Raw genomic sequence first — 7,436 nt, 5'->3', positions numbered from 1 at the left:
AGCCCCATGTTGGCTGTAGAGATCACTTACAAAATAATAAATAAATAAATAAATAAATAAATGTGTAATTTTGTGTAGGGATATGTGTGGTGTGATTGTGCCTTTATACAAATGGGCGTTTACTGTAGCAATGTTTGTAAAAGACTAAAACTGGATACAACCAGCATCCATCAACAGGGTTAAACAAATTATAGGATATGATACCATTAATCCCTGCAAAGTCATTAAAAATGAGTTTAATTGTCATGGAATGACATGGAAATATTTGATAATGTAAGTAAAGAAAGCAAAGTGTGACGTAGTATGTGTAATATGATCGTTTTGCTGTAAAGTAAAGATGAAAATGTACAGGGGAGAGAGATGCAAGTATATGCCATGCTCTCCTGACTGTAGATACATCACAAACCATCGATCAGTTGCATTTTGGAGAAAACCTGGGAGTTGGGGTGAGGGCAAAAAAAAGAATTTTATTTTTCATTTTGTCCTTTTTTGTCCCTTTTTACATTTTCTAGCCTGACACTGTATTAATTTTATTTTACTTGTATTTAGTTTTTAAATGCTTATTTATTTTGAGAAAGAGAGAAAGAGAGAGCAGAGAAGAGGCAGAGAGAGAGAGGGAGAAAGAGAATCCCAAGCCAGGCTCCCCGCTGTCAATGCAGAGCCTGAATTAGGGCTCGATCTCCGGATGCTGAGATCATGATCTAAGTAAGCCAAGATCAAGAGTCAGACACTTGACCGACTGAGTCACCCAGGTGCCCCTATTAATTTTATTTTATAAAAATACCAACAGGGTTATCTAAGCAGGAAAATTGTACTCCAGCTCTTATTTTCTTTTTTGTACTTCTCTGCATAAAAAAGGAAAAAACATACTATTAGTTGTACATTAAAATATGAACTCCTGGTTAGCTTACTACAGATGCAGATAGTTACATATAGAAATATTTATAGATGATACACCGTGACAGTGAAGAGATACAGATACCTGTATGAAAAAAAAGATCATCATCTCTTACATCACAGTTTATATAAAAGAGTTAATTTGAAATAGATAGCAGGCTTAAAGGTAAAACTTAACTATAAAACTTAAAAAAAACCACATCAGAATAAAGATCTTTGAAGTCTTTGTACCCTGAGATAGGCAAATGTTTTTAGACAGAACACAGAAAGCACAAACCATAAATTTTAAAAATTCAAAAATTTTATTTTATCAAATTAAAAACGTTCGCTCTTTGGGGCGCCTGGGTGGCTCAGTCTGTTAAACATCTGACTTCGACTCAGGTCATGATCTCACGGTCTGTGACTTTGAGCCCCCTGTCAGGCTCTGTGCTGACAGCTCAGAGCCTGGAGCCTGCTTCAGATTCTGTGTCTCCCTCTCTCTGCCCCTCCCCCGCTCACACCTTTGTCTCTCTCTCTCTCTTTCTTTAAAAAGTAAATAAACATTAAAACAAAATTAAAAACAAAAGTTTGCTCTTTGAAAGACATCACTATGAAAACAAAAAGCAAGCCACAAAATGGAAGAACGTATTTCTAATATGTAGATTTAAAACACATAAAGACGTAACAAGTCAATAACAAGACAAGCAACCTGCTTAATAATTGACCAAAAGATTTGAAGAAAAACTTCAGAAAAGAACATATGACAGCCGGTAAAGTATATGAAAAGCGTTCAACATCTTAAGTCATTAGGGAAACAAAAATTAAAATCATAATGAGATACACATTACATATCCACTGAAGTAGCCAAAATTAAAAGGACTAGAAAAATCAAATGTAGCATGTAGAATAGGAAGCAACTGGAATTTTCATGCCGTTTTATTGGGAATATAAAATGATAGAATCAACTTGGAAAGATGTTTAGCAACTTCTTATAAAATTAAATATATATCTACTCTAAAATCCAGCCATTCTACTCCAAGAGAAACATATATTCACCCAAAACTTGTACACAAATGTTCATAGCAGCATTTTACATGATAGCAAAACACTGCGTGGGAGGGGGGATAGGGTGGGGGTCCAAAATGTCCATCAAATAGATACACTGATATGCCTATACAGAGAAATATGGCTCAGCAATAGAAAAGATTGAACTACTGATTTACGCAACAAAATAGATGAATCCCAGAATTATTATGTCGATTGAAAGAAACAAAAGAGAACCTAATTTTTTATTTGTATAAAATTGAGAAAATGCAAACTAATTTATAATGATAGAAATTGGACCAGTGGTTGCCTGGTGACAAAGGTAGTGGGTAGAATGGATTTTTAAAGGGTTGAGATGAAATTTGGGGGCAGAGGGGTGACAGAAATGTTCCATGTCTCAACTGTAGTGATATTTCTTGGATGTCTATGGATACCCAAACACAAGTAATTGTAATTATTAAATGTATGCAGTTTATTGTCCACAGATTATACTGCAACACAATTTTGTTGTTTTTCAGTCATTTACCTGTTGTTTGGGAGAGAGTCACCGAGGATTTAGAGAAAAAGACACGAGAGTTGGAATAAAGGATGGGAGCCAAGATTTAGAGCTAGCTAGTGAATATCAGGAAGAAAGACATGGGAAAGAATGATACACTAGGATCTAATTGTAAGAGATGGCAACTTACCAGCTCTGACTCTGATGTCTTCAAAGGTTCTGGTGTCCCTAATGAAAAATGTTATCTGATCAAATTGTATCCTTTGATCCAATTCTTTCTTAACTCCTCCCTATGCTCCCTATCCCCAATAAAGTGATGGGGTCTGAGGTTAATACCTTAGAACACTGCCAAGTAAATTTTAGATATTATCTGCTAACCTAATGTTTCAAGGAGTGATGAATGAAAATTGTTTAATGCCTTCTTCACTCCCTGCATTTGAGACTTTTGAATTTCTTTTTTTTTCTAATTTTTTAATGTTAATTTATTTTTGAGGCAGGGGAGGAGCAGAGAGAGGGAGACACAGAATCCGAAGCAGGCTCCAGGCTCTGAGCTGTCAGCGCAGAGCCCGACACGGGGCTCGAACCCACAAACCATGAGATCATGACCTGAGCTGAAGTTGGATGCTTAACCAACTGAGCCACCCAGGCTTCCCGACACCTTTGAATTTCAACAGGGTGCTCTCATGCTCATTACTGGAACCCACAGTTGAGAACTCTTTACTGTGATGTAATAATATTGCATTGTGACTGCAGAAGGGCACAGTTGGGTTCAAGGCCACAGTTGGGTTTGGTGAGTGGAGGTTTTGGCTCAGCTCTTAAAACCATGAGATGCCCTTTTCTCTGACAGTAAGATTAGCCCTGCCAAATCATAAACGATTGCAGACCAAGACTTTTAGTGAAAGGAAAATCTTATGTAGACAAGATGAGTTTTGAATTCCTAAAAACTAGGAATTCAACTCATACAAAGTCAGTGTCTTTTGGGAAAATGGCTCCTTTCTCGACCACTTCTGAATTCTCCCTCTGTTGTCTGGATCATGAGGTTCAATAAAGACTCAGGTGCAAAGATGGGGCTCACGTGTCATAGGTAGGGCTCCGCAGGACCCAGACCTGTTTCTCTCAACTATTTGCTTGTCTGTTAAGCAACCTAATAGGATCAAAGGATGATTTTTTTTAAAGCAGGTATGTTGTTTTGAGTGGGCAACCTTTAGCCATTCTCCTGTGGGAAATGTTAACATCTTAAGCCATCAAAAATTATATAGTATGTATGGTAATTGTTTCATAAACTGATAATTTCCCCCTCCTCTTCTTCCCCTCCCTCAGTACGGGCCATAGTGGTTTGAACTGTGTCCTCCAAAAAGATATGTTGAAGTCCTTATCCCCGGTATCTGGGAATGTGACTTTATGTGGAAATTGGGTTTTTGCAGATGTAATTAGTTAAGGATCTTGAGACAAAATCATCCTAGATTTAGAGTGAGCCTTGTATACAATGACTGGTATCTTTATTTTTTATAAGATAGAATTTTTTAAAGTTTTTTTTTATCTGTTTACTTATTTTGAGAGAGAAAGAAAGAGAAAGAGAGACCTAGTGTGTGAGCAAGAAGGAGCAGAGAGAGAGAGAATCCTGAACAGGGTCTGCAACTTACAGTGCAGAGTCTGATGCGGGGCTCAAACTCATGAACAGTGAGATTGTCATCTAAGCCGAAATCAAGAGTCGGATGTTTAACTGACTGAGCCACCCAGGTGCCCCAATGACTGGTACCTTTATAAGAGGAGAGGAAACAGAAAAGGAGCCATGTGAAGAGAGGGGCAGAGACTGGAATGGTGGCACTACAAGCCATGGCCGCCTGAGGACTGCCAGGAGACAGCAGCAGACTAGGAGGAAGCAAGGAAAAAAATCAGTCAGCCCCTAGAGTCTTCAGAGCATGGCCCTGCTGACACATTGGTTTGGGACTTATAACCTCCAGGACCGTGAGAGAATAAATTACTGATGTTCTCAGCCACCCAGTCTGTAGTAATGTGTTATGGTGGCCCTAGGAAAGTAAGGCATTGACCAATCCCATAAACCCATCCAGATCACCAACAATATTTAATTTAGACCATATCCCAAAGCCAGGTCAGAGAAACAAGGCACTGATATCATAGTCAGGAATGGTTTCTAAGTCTAGCCTAAGGTAAAAGCAAAAGTCCAGGGGCGCCTGGTGGTTCAGTCAGTTAAGCATCTAATTCTTGATTTCAGCTCAGGTCACGATTTCAGGGTTTGTGAGTTCAAGACCCACATCACACTCTGTGCTGGCAGTGCGGGCCTGCTTGGGACTCTTTCTCTCTCTTCCTCTCTCTCTCTCTCAAAATAATTAAATAAGCATTAAAAAAAAAAAAAGCAAAAGTCCAAGTAATCGTATGTAGAGAAAAGACAAAAGTTGGTAAGATTGCCAATTAGTACTATTATTTTGGAAGATAGTATGACTTTATCTTGTAAAGCTGAAGATGTGCACAACCTTTCACTGAGCATGGCCACTGCAAAGGAGAGAGACTGTTGCACATGAAGACAAGTGCAGGAACTTCTAGAAATATCATTGTTCCTAGTAGGCACAAACTGGAAAGAATCCAAATGTCCATCAACAGCATATCGATACGTGAAATGTACAGTATACTTAGAAGTGGAATGTTATTCAACAGCGGACGTTCATTGATAAACCACAGCTACCTGCAACTAACTGAATGCCTTTTTTTTTAAGAATATCACTGTATTTATTTTCATACACATAATGTTTCTACGGTGTCAACATCTTCCTCTCAAAAGCAGAACAGAAGAATCCCAAAGCTTAGAACTGGATCACTTGACCCTTTTTTTTCTTATAACCTCCCAGTTCAAAATGCTTACATCTCTTAACGGCAGGCATCCTCTTGGGCCCGAAGGTAGGTTCAACACACTCAAGCCTCAGCACAATCTTCTTTGTGGTTTCAGCCTTCTTCAGGAAAATTGGCTCCTCCTGGCCACACTGCTTCTGATCACAGCGCCTCCTTCCCTGGGCATACAGTGAATCCTTGCCCTTCCCATACTAGGTTACTTTGTGAGGCTGATGTTTTCCTCACTTCTTACAGAAAGTCCTTTGGGTTTTAGGAACATTGATGATCTTTGCAGTAGCACTGTCAGCACAAAGAAAACGGGAAATTTGGCATCCACACTCCTCGCCTTGCCTCCCCTTGCTCATACCTAACAGGAAAGGGAAGAATAAATCTGAATTACTTTTTAAAACATAATGTTGAATCAAAAAAAAAAAAAAGACAAGAGGAATGTATACATGCTATGATTCCCTTTATAGAAAATCCTGAAAAGAATTGTCAGCACTAAATTATTTAATTTGGAGATGCATAGTTGGGTAGTAAAACTATAAAGCAGACCAAGATAGCAATTACCAGAACATTTAGGATGGTGGTTAACCCTAAGAGGGAAAGCAAGTAGTTATGATTAGGAAGAAGCATTCTGGGAGGGATGGGGGCCAGGGGCAAGGGGGTTGTGGTGCTTCTAATACACCAGTGACAGTACACTGGTGACATTCTTTTTATTAAGCTGGATGGTGGTTTCATGGATGTTTATATTTTTATTTTCTATACGTTTATTCATTATAATTTCTTATATAGAGAATATTTTAAATATTTTAAAGACTTTTTTTTTGAAAAAAGATAAAGGATAATAAAGGAAAGAAAAGAACCCATAGAAGCTTTGGAAGCATAAATTGTTCTAATTCACCTTGAAGAAATGTGTATGTTTTCATTAGGTTTTTTTCACATAATCTTTCCTTCTCAGATTTCCAGCCTGTCAGCTGAAGTCTTAGTCAAGGCATTTTCTGCTGAAATCCAAGATTCTGGAAAAGAAGAAGAATATGATGAAAAAGCTCAACAAATCTTAATTGTTGCCTGGAGGTCAGGCCACGTGGAGAATGTGGTATTTAGCTTTGCCACAGACAAGCTCCCCCAAGGCTGCTGAGTGGCTGGAGACCGGTGAAGGTGTAAGAGGGTGGTGAGCAAACAGACAGCACTTTGCATTTCCAAAGGGCTTTTCACATGGTCTCCTTGGAACCTCACCTTGCAAGAAGACCCTATTCCTTATATGTTACTGGTGAGACTGTTAAACTACAGAGAAGTTAAGGTATTGTCCAAAGTGTCAAGTTAAGGAAAAGACAGGGCCAGAACTGGAAACTACGTTTTCTCCACCCGAATGCAGTGACTTTTAATGGAGTTCAGTGGTAAATGTGGTGACACCAACACACGGTAGCAGAAGACTCAGTAATACTAAATTGGTGTGATGGAAAAGTCTCAGACTCGGGATGTCAAGCTGTGGGCTGAGAGCCAGCAGACTCCAAGGGGCTGTGCAGAAGACAGACATGGTAAGCTAATCACAGTACATCGGAGGACATTTGTCTTTTGTAAGGCTTGAACCTACGGTGCAATCGAAAGACAAAATTCATATTGCTTGTGATGGTTTGTAGTGCTTAGCAAAATTCTCTGCTTTTCTTCCATGTGGTTGATATTCCATCCCCCCTAAATACTTACACCCTCCACGCCAAACCCCAGTTCTTTAAAAACTCAAAGCAATGAATCACTTAGGAAAACATTTCGGATAAACAGACATAGTCAGATCTCTGTTTGGACTTCATGCCGGAGAAAGTGAGCAGACCTTGACTGTTTCATATCGCTGCCCTCGATGCCAATAAGTCGACCGTTCGCAATATTGCTTCTGGGCCCTCGTGTGGTTGCAACAGAGGATATATGAAAAGATTGAACAAATATCATCGTTCTATCTCAGTCCTGTCCTCAAAGCTTTTGCAAACTTAAGCAAACTATTTTTCACGATATCCTCCACAAACTGTGGAAGTCTACTGAAACCGTTCCTGGTACTGATACCTTGAGTTTGGAAGTTAAAAGGTAAAAGTCTGCATTCCTTAAAAGTTTTGGTAATGTAACTAAAATAAAACATAAGCCAAAATGAAACCAAAACTAAGGGCCCAGTCAGCATCAA

The 7,436-nt window shown here is 39.0% G+C and overlaps 1 pseudogene; it reads right to left on the bottom strand.

Moving 5' to 3' along the window:
• Positions 1-5,238: 5,238 nt before the first annotated feature.
• Positions 5,239-7,210, bottom strand: LOC124514213 (60S ribosomal protein L36a-like; annotated as a pseudogene).
• Between the last annotated feature and the right edge of the window lie 226 nt (positions 7,211-7,436).

This window comes from Lynx rufus, unplaced genomic scaffold, assembly GCF_022079265.1.
Source record: "Lynx rufus isolate CCGP_SWC_20201006 ecotype Redwood Valley unplaced genomic scaffold, mLynRuf1.p SCAF_2, whole genome shotgun sequence".
Classification (NCBI taxonomy): Eukaryota; Metazoa; Chordata; class Mammalia; order Carnivora; family Felidae; genus Lynx; species Lynx rufus.
Note: the sequence above shows the minus strand (reverse complement) of the source record. Positions and strands in the feature narration are given on the sequence as shown.